General features: G+C 38.6%; 1 long non-coding RNA gene across 1 annotated transcript in view; it reads right to left on the reverse strand.

Annotated features, from left to right (window-relative positions):
- Nucleotides 1-8,649, reverse strand: part of LOC133271599 (uncharacterized) — a 54,469-nt gene extending 45,820 nt beyond the window's left edge. The window contains exon 1 of the long non-coding RNA XR_009744195.1: nucleotides 8,562-8,649. This is a non-coding gene — a long non-coding RNA (uncharacterized LOC133271599). The remainder of the gene's footprint in view (nucleotides 1-8,561) is intronic.
- Between the last annotated feature and the right edge of the window lie 1,148 nt (nucleotides 8,650-9,797).

A 9,797-nucleotide genomic window follows, 5' to 3' on the forward strand; every position in this document is an offset into this window, starting at 1 on the left:
AGACTGGGAAATTCAACCCAGAACTCTTTTCCTTTGACCACAGAAGTCTGTCATCCTCACTAAGTGTTGGTTAACTTAAGAAGTCCTGGGATTCTCAGTAGGGAACTGGGGCTTTGCATGATTAGGTCCTAATTGGAGAAAGTGCTTGCTTCACTGTTTCATGTAACACAGCTGCACATCTATTGAATTTTCTGGACCGTATTTCAATGAACAGTTCATTTGTTTCCTCCTTGCTGGGTTTTTAGGGAGGGTAGAAGAGAAAGGATTGTTATTTTTCTCCCATTAAATTTCACTTAAAACCCACTGAACTGATGTGTCCTAATTTCTGTAGATTACATTCTTCTGGATACAATCCAGAAATCAGGGAATAAGATTGTTCTGGGTCTACTGAATAGGGGGGCAGTTAAACAAAACCACTTAGTTTACCATGAAACACATTTGGTTGCAGTAAGTTCATCTGGCACAAATAGTAAATGCAAATATTTTAACAAAAATTGCTATGCAAGGGAAAGTGGGTCAGTGCATCCAATGGGTTGAACTGCAGAGACTACAAGTTAGGGCCAACTGTCTAGATACATCTTGAAGTTGTCATTTTGTGTGGCGTTGGTCTTGTATATACTATCCTTTAATGCACGTAGATAAGCCTATGAAACCACAAGGACTTAAGCATTCAAGCCACATGTTGACATAGCATCTTGAAGTTTTGACAGTCATATTACCTCATTTCAAAGACAAGGAACTGATTATACAAACCTCAATTTCCCAGTCAAAATATCCGACGTTCCCTTATCATTTTCCCAGTCAGGTGCCCTTGGAAAAACCTTACTTTTCAAAGCATACTTTTCCACTTCCCCACTCAGTTTGGCAAACTTTGTCAAGGTACACTTGATCCCATCCTCCACATCATTTAGGAAGATATTAAACAGTGTCGGGCCCAATATTGATCCTGGGGAGCCCACTAGTGCCAGGTCACCAGCTGGAAAAGGAACTGTTTACCACCGCCCTCTGGGTGCAGCCTGGCAGCCAGTTCCCCATCCACCATACAGTTTGAAGCAATGCTTCACAGGTATCCTCAATGCTTGTCTGAGTCCTTACTCAGACAACCCAGGTGGAATACGAATTTGCCTGCAAGTTGGAGGGGCCTGAACTAGTTCCCAGGAATTGATCTGACTATAGAAGATTTTTTTCTTTTTTATTAAAAAGAGGTTGAAGCCCATGTAAGTCAAAGTCTACAGTTAGATTACAGAAATGAAAAAGTAGAACAAGTGTGTCAGCTTCAGCCTGAACCACAGCAGTATGACATTTCTGGTCATCCTTTTACATGTCATGGCTTTAGAAAAACCAATGATAAGCACCGTGTAATTTTTATTTTATTTTATTTTGTTTTCATGATTAACCTTAGATACTATACTAGCAGGAGCTGCATCAAAAGAAGTGTGGCCAGCAGGTCAAGGGAGGTGATTCTTCCCCTCTGCTCTTGTAAGACAACACCTGGAGTACTGCATTCAATTCTGGTGTCCCCAGCATAAGAAGTCCATGGAGCTACTGGAGAAAGTCCAGAGGAGGCCATGAAGATGATCAGAGGGCTGGAGCACCTCTCCTATCAGAACAGGCTGAGAGAGTTGGGATTGTTCAGCCTGGAGAAGAGAAGGCTCTGGAAAGATCTTAGAGCAGCTTCCAGTACCTATAGGTGCCTACAAGAAAGCTGGAGAGGGACTTTTTACAAGGGCAAGTAGTGACAGGACAAGGGGGAATGGCTTTATTCTTAAAAAGGGTAGATTTAGATTTGATATAAGGAAGAAATACCTTGCTACGGAACTGGTGAGGCACTGGAACAGATTGCCCAGAGAAGTGGATCCCTGAAATGTTGGTTGCTCAGAGAGTGACAAAGATGAACAGTCTCAGTGTGGAATCCCTGACACGATTCTGCAGTTCTCTGTCTCCTCTTGGTTTCAATTTTTATGAATGTGAGAGCTGGGGTTTTGTCATCCTTACACACTGGCCACAGAACTAATACTAATTCCATTGCTGTAGAGATGTAAAATGGTAACACGGCAAAAAGGTGTCCTCTTTTGATAATACCTTAAATACTTCACTGCACTGAAATATCAATTTTAGAAATAGAAAATGTATTCATCAAATTGAATATGGTATCATACTTCTGCACTATTACTGGGATTGCCATAGTTGTACACACATAAGCTCACATCTTTCAAAATCTTAAAGAAACATTAATATATGTTCAAAATGTATTTGCACATTAATAAAGTGAAGTGTGAAAAAATGAATAATCATGGTACATAGATGAGCCCTATATAGCTACTACCTGTTCTAGCATGATAGCAGTTTGATGCTGTCACATCATTACCATACTGGTATATCCAGTATAGCTTTCTGCTTGGACCTTTCTCATTCCCCAGTGCATTTGCTTCTACTTGAACTATTTCCTTTGGAATCAACCTGAACATCAGTTTCTGGTCCTGCATTGTGAAGGCACATGTTCCTTTTAGCACATAATATTTGAATATATTTTTTGAGTCTCAGAAGTGCTGATCAGAAGAGAGATGATGAAGCTCTAAGAATGTCACTGTTTACTTTTTGTGAAGACATAACATGATGACATCATTCAAAACATCTATAAAGTGACACAGCTGGGCTTTTTCAGAATTGGCTGAACAATAAAATACCACTGGATGTAGTTCAAAAGCAAGGACGCTTTTGCTCTGTTAGAACATTTCCATTACTATCATCCATAGTAAGTATATGAAATAAATCTGAGTATTTTGCTTCTACAGATAGAATAATAGGAGACACGGGTAGTGAGCATTTTTGGCCAGGGGGAGTGGTGGGAAACGGTTTCTGACAAGCTAGTCTTACAAACTGTTTCCTGAAGCCATGTAATCGAAATCCTTCCTGGGTTATCCTTCAGTGATCAGAGTGATCAGACCATCAGGCAGCGCTGTTTTAGAACAGTCAGTTTCATGGTCACTACACAACAGGAGCAGGGTTTCAAGGCATGTTGCTGAATGCTAATGGGTTTTTTTTTGCCTGTACATTAAGCAGCGTAACATTTTCTTTATATGTGTAGACTCTGAGCAGTGGTCCATTTGTTTGTCACCTTGATTTTAGATTGAAATGCACCATTACCTTCAGACCACAACGAATTCATAGTAAGGGAAAACCTAAACAAGACATTTTGTGCCAGTGTGTTTAAACAATACCTAAAAGTAGAGGACGGTAACTCTTCAGGATCTGATGAAGGAGGGAAAATACTTGCAGCTTCCTTATGTCTGCAGACTCCTTCCCCCACACAAAGGGAATTTCCAGTGTCAGTTTCTAGTTCTAGTGTCAACTAATTTGGATGTACTTACTACCACTTGTATGAGGATATAAAGAAAGCAGAACTTCCAAGACCAGATATAAAATATTTGTATATCATTACTGATATTTTTGGAACTTCCCTTGTATGCAATGATACAGACATGCACCAGGAAGTCTTGAATCAAATAGTCAAAGCACCTCTAAGGAATTCAAGGGACGTGACACCTCTGAACTCTGTGTAACTGCAAAGTGAGGACAACGATACCAGAATAACCACTGTTTCTAAAGGTGTTTGCTTTTCCTGTGTGTTTTAGTAAACAACCTGTCCAAAACACATTTTGAAGTGAGAGGTTTTCTCCTAAGAAAAGTGACAAGAATATTCAACCTATGTCACATTCTCATACAAGCACTGTTGAGGAAGGACAACTTGTTTCAGTTACACAAGGCATAAGCTCCAAAGGAACTTCAAGCACCACCTGTTGTAAAATATCAAAACCCAAACCTAAGTGAACTAAGAAAAGCAGTGCACACAAGTGCTAGATTGCACACAGTGTGTTTCATTTACACAGGCACCTTAAGATGCCTAGTGTTCATCATGAATTTCACCTGTGATTCTTTGGTGGGTAGCAAATAGGCATAACACTGAACCACTTCCCACTGCCAAAGCAGTGTCCCCAGCATGCCAGCTTTAATAGTGCCTCTCTTCTCCCTCCAGCTGCTGTCGTCTCTCCTGTTGTGTCCTGCAGAGCAGGGAGGTCAGCAGAACCAGGCAGGGGATGCTCTGCCCCCAGGGCCTTCAGATACACACATCATCTTCCACCACAACAGGGGAAGAGAACAGATTGGCTTCTGTCTGATATTTTGATCTTAAAAGTGCAATTCTACCAGGATAGAAAGGAATCTAACACAAGCGAGCAGCTTAACGGGAAGGCATTTAAACATGTTACCTAATTCTTGAACTCACACAAATTCTTTTCAATTTTTAGAAACACATATGTTCAACATCTATGAAACAAAACCCTTTAAATGTTGAAATTCTTATGAAGAATCTTAATAAGAGATTCAGACGGTCCTTCAGCCCAGGTATTGTGCCTCTTATAACAGGATTATTTGCTTCTTGCGAGTGACTGCTGCTTTATACTTGACCGTACAGAAAACCAGATGAATGAGATACGATGGGTTTCACATCACACTAAAGTCTGATAGCCAAAATATTTAAATTACATGTTTCTGGTTCACTTCTCCTGAATCAGTTGAGTTGGTTTGAACAGCACAAGGCAAGCAAAATGTACGTTAAGGAAAAAAGCAAAGACTCCTTTTGTAAATATGATTGGGCATTAAAAATAAAAAAGCAAAGATTCCTTTTGTAAATATGATTGGCATAAAGAAGTGAGAATGAGAGAGAATCTGAGAGGGGCATGTCATGAGCATGCTAAACCATGATGAATTCTTGCAATATTTGCTAGGAGACAGACACTTTAGGAGAATCTATTTACCACTGCTTTTAATTATTAACCCATGGCAGCTCTCTACATTGGGTGAAAGAAGTCTTTAATTAGCCCAAAGAATTTTAATTCCCTGCAACACTAGATATTGCTCTTGACGTAAGTAGGAACCTGTTGACTTAACAAGTACAAGGTATTTGAAAGAAAGTCAATTTAACAGGGAATGTAAATCCAAGGGTTAATATCCTCTGGGTTCAAATTACAGTATTTTCTGGCTTTACTGTTTACCTGAGTACAAGAACTGCCAGCTAAAATCTAATATGCATTTTGCTAAAACAAAGGAACTTTTTCCCATGTGACTGATGTCACGTTGTGCTAGGTCACGTATGAGGGTCTGAAGGAGAGGAAATAGGAGGTGATACTGAGATGAAGAGGAATTTTGGACAATGGATTATGTTCCACAAGCTCAGCCATCTACCTCTTACCAATGAGGTGTTTCTGCTGATTTCCATGACCTTTGGATCCTGCCCAGAATGATGACGTAGCAAACCAGGAAGTGTGAAAATCCAAAACTGCTTGTGTGCAGCAGCTAACAACCCGGACACTGAACAGGCACGTTCACATCAACCTTCACTTAAAACTGGTTTTTTTCCACCAAGGATTTGTATTCTGATATATGCCAAAACATTGAAGAAAAATCAGTTTACAACAATTGCTTTAGGCAGGCTTTTTACTGCTTCTTTCCATTTCTTAGCTCAGGCTAGGAAGAAGTTTATCTGCATTTAGGGTTATTTCACATGTTCTCACTAGCTGTCATTTATTAGCCCCTCTTAGCTCCCCATCCATGGTGCTGCTGCTTCTGACCAAAACCTCACATTTCCTTTGTAGTACCCACCATTGCAACATCCTTTCTATCAAACTTTTTTTCCAGTTGTGGTTCTGATTTTAAGACAAATTTGCCTTTCCTTCAGGAAATGTCTGAAATGACAGTACCCCATGAAACTGCAGTCAAAACTGTAACAGAATTCAAGGACAAATGTTTCAGAAACTCTTTTTTTTTGTGTGCTATGAAGAAATTCAAAATAGATCACAACTGTACCTTCTTGTCTAAACATCCTAAGTTCCCTATGTTTGCTTTATTACAGTATATCAGAGAAGGCAGAAATTATTTATCTGTCAAACAATGTAAGTTTCTTATGAAAGCTAAACTATACTTTCAAATGTGATATCAAGCCTCATGGATTTTTGAGCTTTGTCAGGACATGTTCTGTTCAGTGGGGTAGAATTTGACCACTTTCTTGGACAAGTTCACGACACAGAAATTTTTCAGCTTGGACGAATTCTACACTTTCTCTTCTACCTTTGGGGAGAATACAGCCCTTGTACGGCAAGTTCCATTTGAAATGGCCCCCATGTGAACAGTCTCCTCCCCTGTAACACATCATAGCATAATTACATTGAGTCTAGTCTAAAACTGAATGAATAACTTGCTGAGGCCTGGAGGGAATAGCATAATTATAGGTAAGTGGAATATATGAGTGTCCTTGAGCAATATTAGTCCTAGTTAAAACAAATAAATAAATAAAAAAGAGAAAAATCATTAAAGTATGTTTAACTAGTGAGAAAAAAATACATTTCATCTGGAAAATTAGCTCAAGAAACGCATATTTCACTGCATATCCTTATGGAATAAATCCAAGTATTTTAGAATATATGTAACACATTGAACAAAAATCCAGAATGAAGAAGAATGAAGAATTTAGATATGTTAGCTTTGCTCCAGCCCCTCCCCAATAATCCCATTGTTCAGAGTACTTGCACAATGACCTTACTGAAATCCTCTCAATTTTAAGTTCACGCTCCCCTTTACAATATTACTTCCTTCTACTTCCCGTTTAGATGAGAATGTTTAATATTTCTTGTTGTAAATAGTTCAACAAACTGCATGATAAGCAATCTATCATCTCTGCAGGCTGAAAGTACTGAAATTTAACAAGATCTAAAAGAATAAATCTACATTCTGCATTTGGTTCAAGTGCCTCAGACTTACAAAAAGGTGTGAGAGCTCTGGCCTATTCTTTTCTAGTTTTAACACAGATCAGTGTTTAGTTAGTGGATTTTCACCCCTGTTTCACATCCGGGATCTGTCTCTGCAGGCCTACTGTGCACAAACCTTTCCTATGAGCCTCCAGCTCTTCAGGACTCTCTAACACTGCAGGAATGTTCCCAGCAATGTGTTAATGAAGAATTCAAACTAATGAGCCAACTTAGTTTTAGACAAAGTTTTAAGACAAAAATGAAGTGAATGATATTAAGGTCCCTTTGCTGATTTGCTAAAAAGTAACAGCTTGGGAATAGTTAACAGACTGCTTATTTGAATCAGCTGTTTCCATGAGATTTTGATCCAGTTCTTTTGAGAAAAAATAGATATACATAGAATCATAGAATCATAGAATAGTTAGGGTTGGAAAGGACCTTAAGATCATCTAGTTCCACATATTTATTGTTCATATTTATCTAGTTCCACACATTGTTATTCAGTTTTGATGACATTCACAAAGTAATGTGAAGTAAACAAATTAAGTAAACAAATACAAGAAGTTTTTTATATGAATAAAATGCAGAAAATGTAGGATTTGAAAGAGGAGGTGGGTGGCAAATGTGATGTTGAGACAAAGGAAAAGGTTTAAATGTAGTATTGTTTCACATGTACACTTTACTTTGCAGAATATACTAACTGACTCCACCAGTCAGCCATAAATATTGCCTGTAAATGATTTCCATTATGCTTGAAATAAAATCATGGTCATTTTACAATGGCTATAGAGTCACAAAGTGAAAGCAGAGCCTGCTGAGACCACTAACATGCTGCAATCATTACTACAGAGCATAAAGAAGGAAAAACAGAAGTTCCTCAGCCATTTACATTGCCTTCACATTGGTCCAGAAAATCAATGCTGGCCATGGACCAGCAACCCCATTCTTTTATTAAATTCAGCAATGCTCATATTCATAGTTCATAGGAACTATGAGCAAATAAAATTAATTTTTTTTTTTTTTTTCCTAGACTTCATTTACCTTTTCTTCTGACTCTCAAGAACATGCTAACAACTATAACTAGGAAAAAGTCCTGCCTGGATGTTAATGTACAGGGTCATCAAAAGGACACTGTCAGCCTGCAGTTGTTGATCTGAATATTGAGCACTCTTTTGCCTCCATGCAACATGTGTGTATGTATTCTAGAGAAGGTCTTTCACTGTGGCAGCACCTGTGGTACTGCAAGAAAATGCTGCGTGCAATGTCTATTTGGTCAAATAGGACAGTACCTGAAAAATCCCTCACTTGCTTTTGTACCTCAGATCTAAAACTCAAATACTGCAATTCTGGTTATCTTGCTCCTGTCTTCCTAAAATCCAGCTGGCACTTAGAAATGCAGCACCAGTTTTCCAAGGAGAGTGGTAGATAAATGAATGATATCTTTTAACCTGCTGTTCTTAAAAGTTTACGAGTGATATCTTTTAACCTGCTGTTCTTAAAAGTTTACTGTAATAGAGTTTCTGAAGCCTCACCAAGCAACCTGCTGCAACCCCAGATATTCTCGTGTTAGAGCATTTTTCCCATCAGCGAAGATAACTCTGTTCACTGCAGACACTTACTTCCCCTCTGCCACTATGACCCATGTAGCTGTGGAGCAGCATCATGTCTCCCTTCAACCGCTCTTCTCTAGACTTAGCAACCCCATTGCCTTGAAGTTTCCACAGAAGTTACATTTTAAATCACATTCTCATGGCTCACCTCTGCGCTTCCTAATGTTGGTCCCCACCTTTCTGAATGCTCAGTGCACAAAACTGTACGTGAAACTCTCCCCAGGCACATAGCAGCAGAACAATTATCTCATTTGTTTTTACTTCCGGGATGATGTTTGCCTTTTTTAAAAGAACAAAACATTGTTTCTTACTCCTATTCGGCTTGTGATCAACTATTAACTAGTTCCTCATCCTCATGGTAATGATGTGCAATGTTTAACCACAACCACAGCACATGATTTCAATTCCTTTTTAAACTGCAACAGGTTTTGCTGGGTCTTGGAGATCAAATGATATGTTTCCAACTTAAACATGCATCACAGTCTGATTTAATGTGCACCTACAAATTCCAGAAGGCTTCACCAATTCTATACATGGTACCTGTACCTTGAATGAAAGGCTTCACTGAAAAAGTCTCTAGCTGGCTTTGTTTCCTAACTCTACTATTAAAATAATATTTATCTTTTTTGTGTCTTTGTTTATGTCTGTGAATCCTTATGTATAATCTTAATCCTTTACATAGCCCATAAGGACCTGGTATGTCCTTCTATTTATTCCGAAAAGGTACTTAATAAACAATAACTTACTAGGCAAAGCCCCAACAAAATAAATACTGCCTTCCATGTATTTAACTTTCCTTAGGTTATCCTGTGCAGGTTGCTGACATGAAGCCCCTGTTTTCTGCTCAATATAGAAGAGTAAGCTGGGGGCACTCAAGATCTTGTGAGCTCCCACCACTTTGAATGAGACACTAACGTAAATCATTCCAGTTTTTAATAATGTGGCCATATGGAACTTGGCTAGGTGTGTTTTGTTAAGATTTGATACCACAGGTAGGTCTAGTTTCTCACCTGCTCATTTTAAGCATTTTCCATAATTGTCACAACAGAAGTTAAGCATCATAAAAGAGCAGCATTTAAATTCACAATACCAGACTAAGCCAAGGCACTGAGGGAGGGAATGGGTGGTACTACACTAACATCTTAACAATAACACAGTCTAGTTAATGGTTTCTAAAGACAAGGCAATGTGCTTTTGCTGGTAGAAGATAATCTCTGTTCATGCAAATTCTTTCACATAAGGCACCTGTGGGTAGTATCTTTTGCTTACTACTAAACTTCTCCCATCTGTAATGCTGAAATGAAAGCTGAATTTTATTTTCCTTGGTAATATTCAAAAGTTAGTGGCAGCAATGTATCTTTGGCTAGTACAGATGAAGTAAGAA

The sequence above is a fragment of the Pezoporus flaviventris genome, unplaced genomic scaffold (genome assembly GCF_033815535.1).
Source record: "Pezoporus flaviventris isolate CSIRO_AGI_PZ_B2104156 unplaced genomic scaffold, CSIRO_AGI_Pfla_v1 ptg000025l, whole genome shotgun sequence".
In the NCBI taxonomy this organism is placed as follows: Eukaryota; Metazoa; Chordata; class Aves; order Psittaciformes; family Psittacidae; genus Pezoporus; species Pezoporus flaviventris.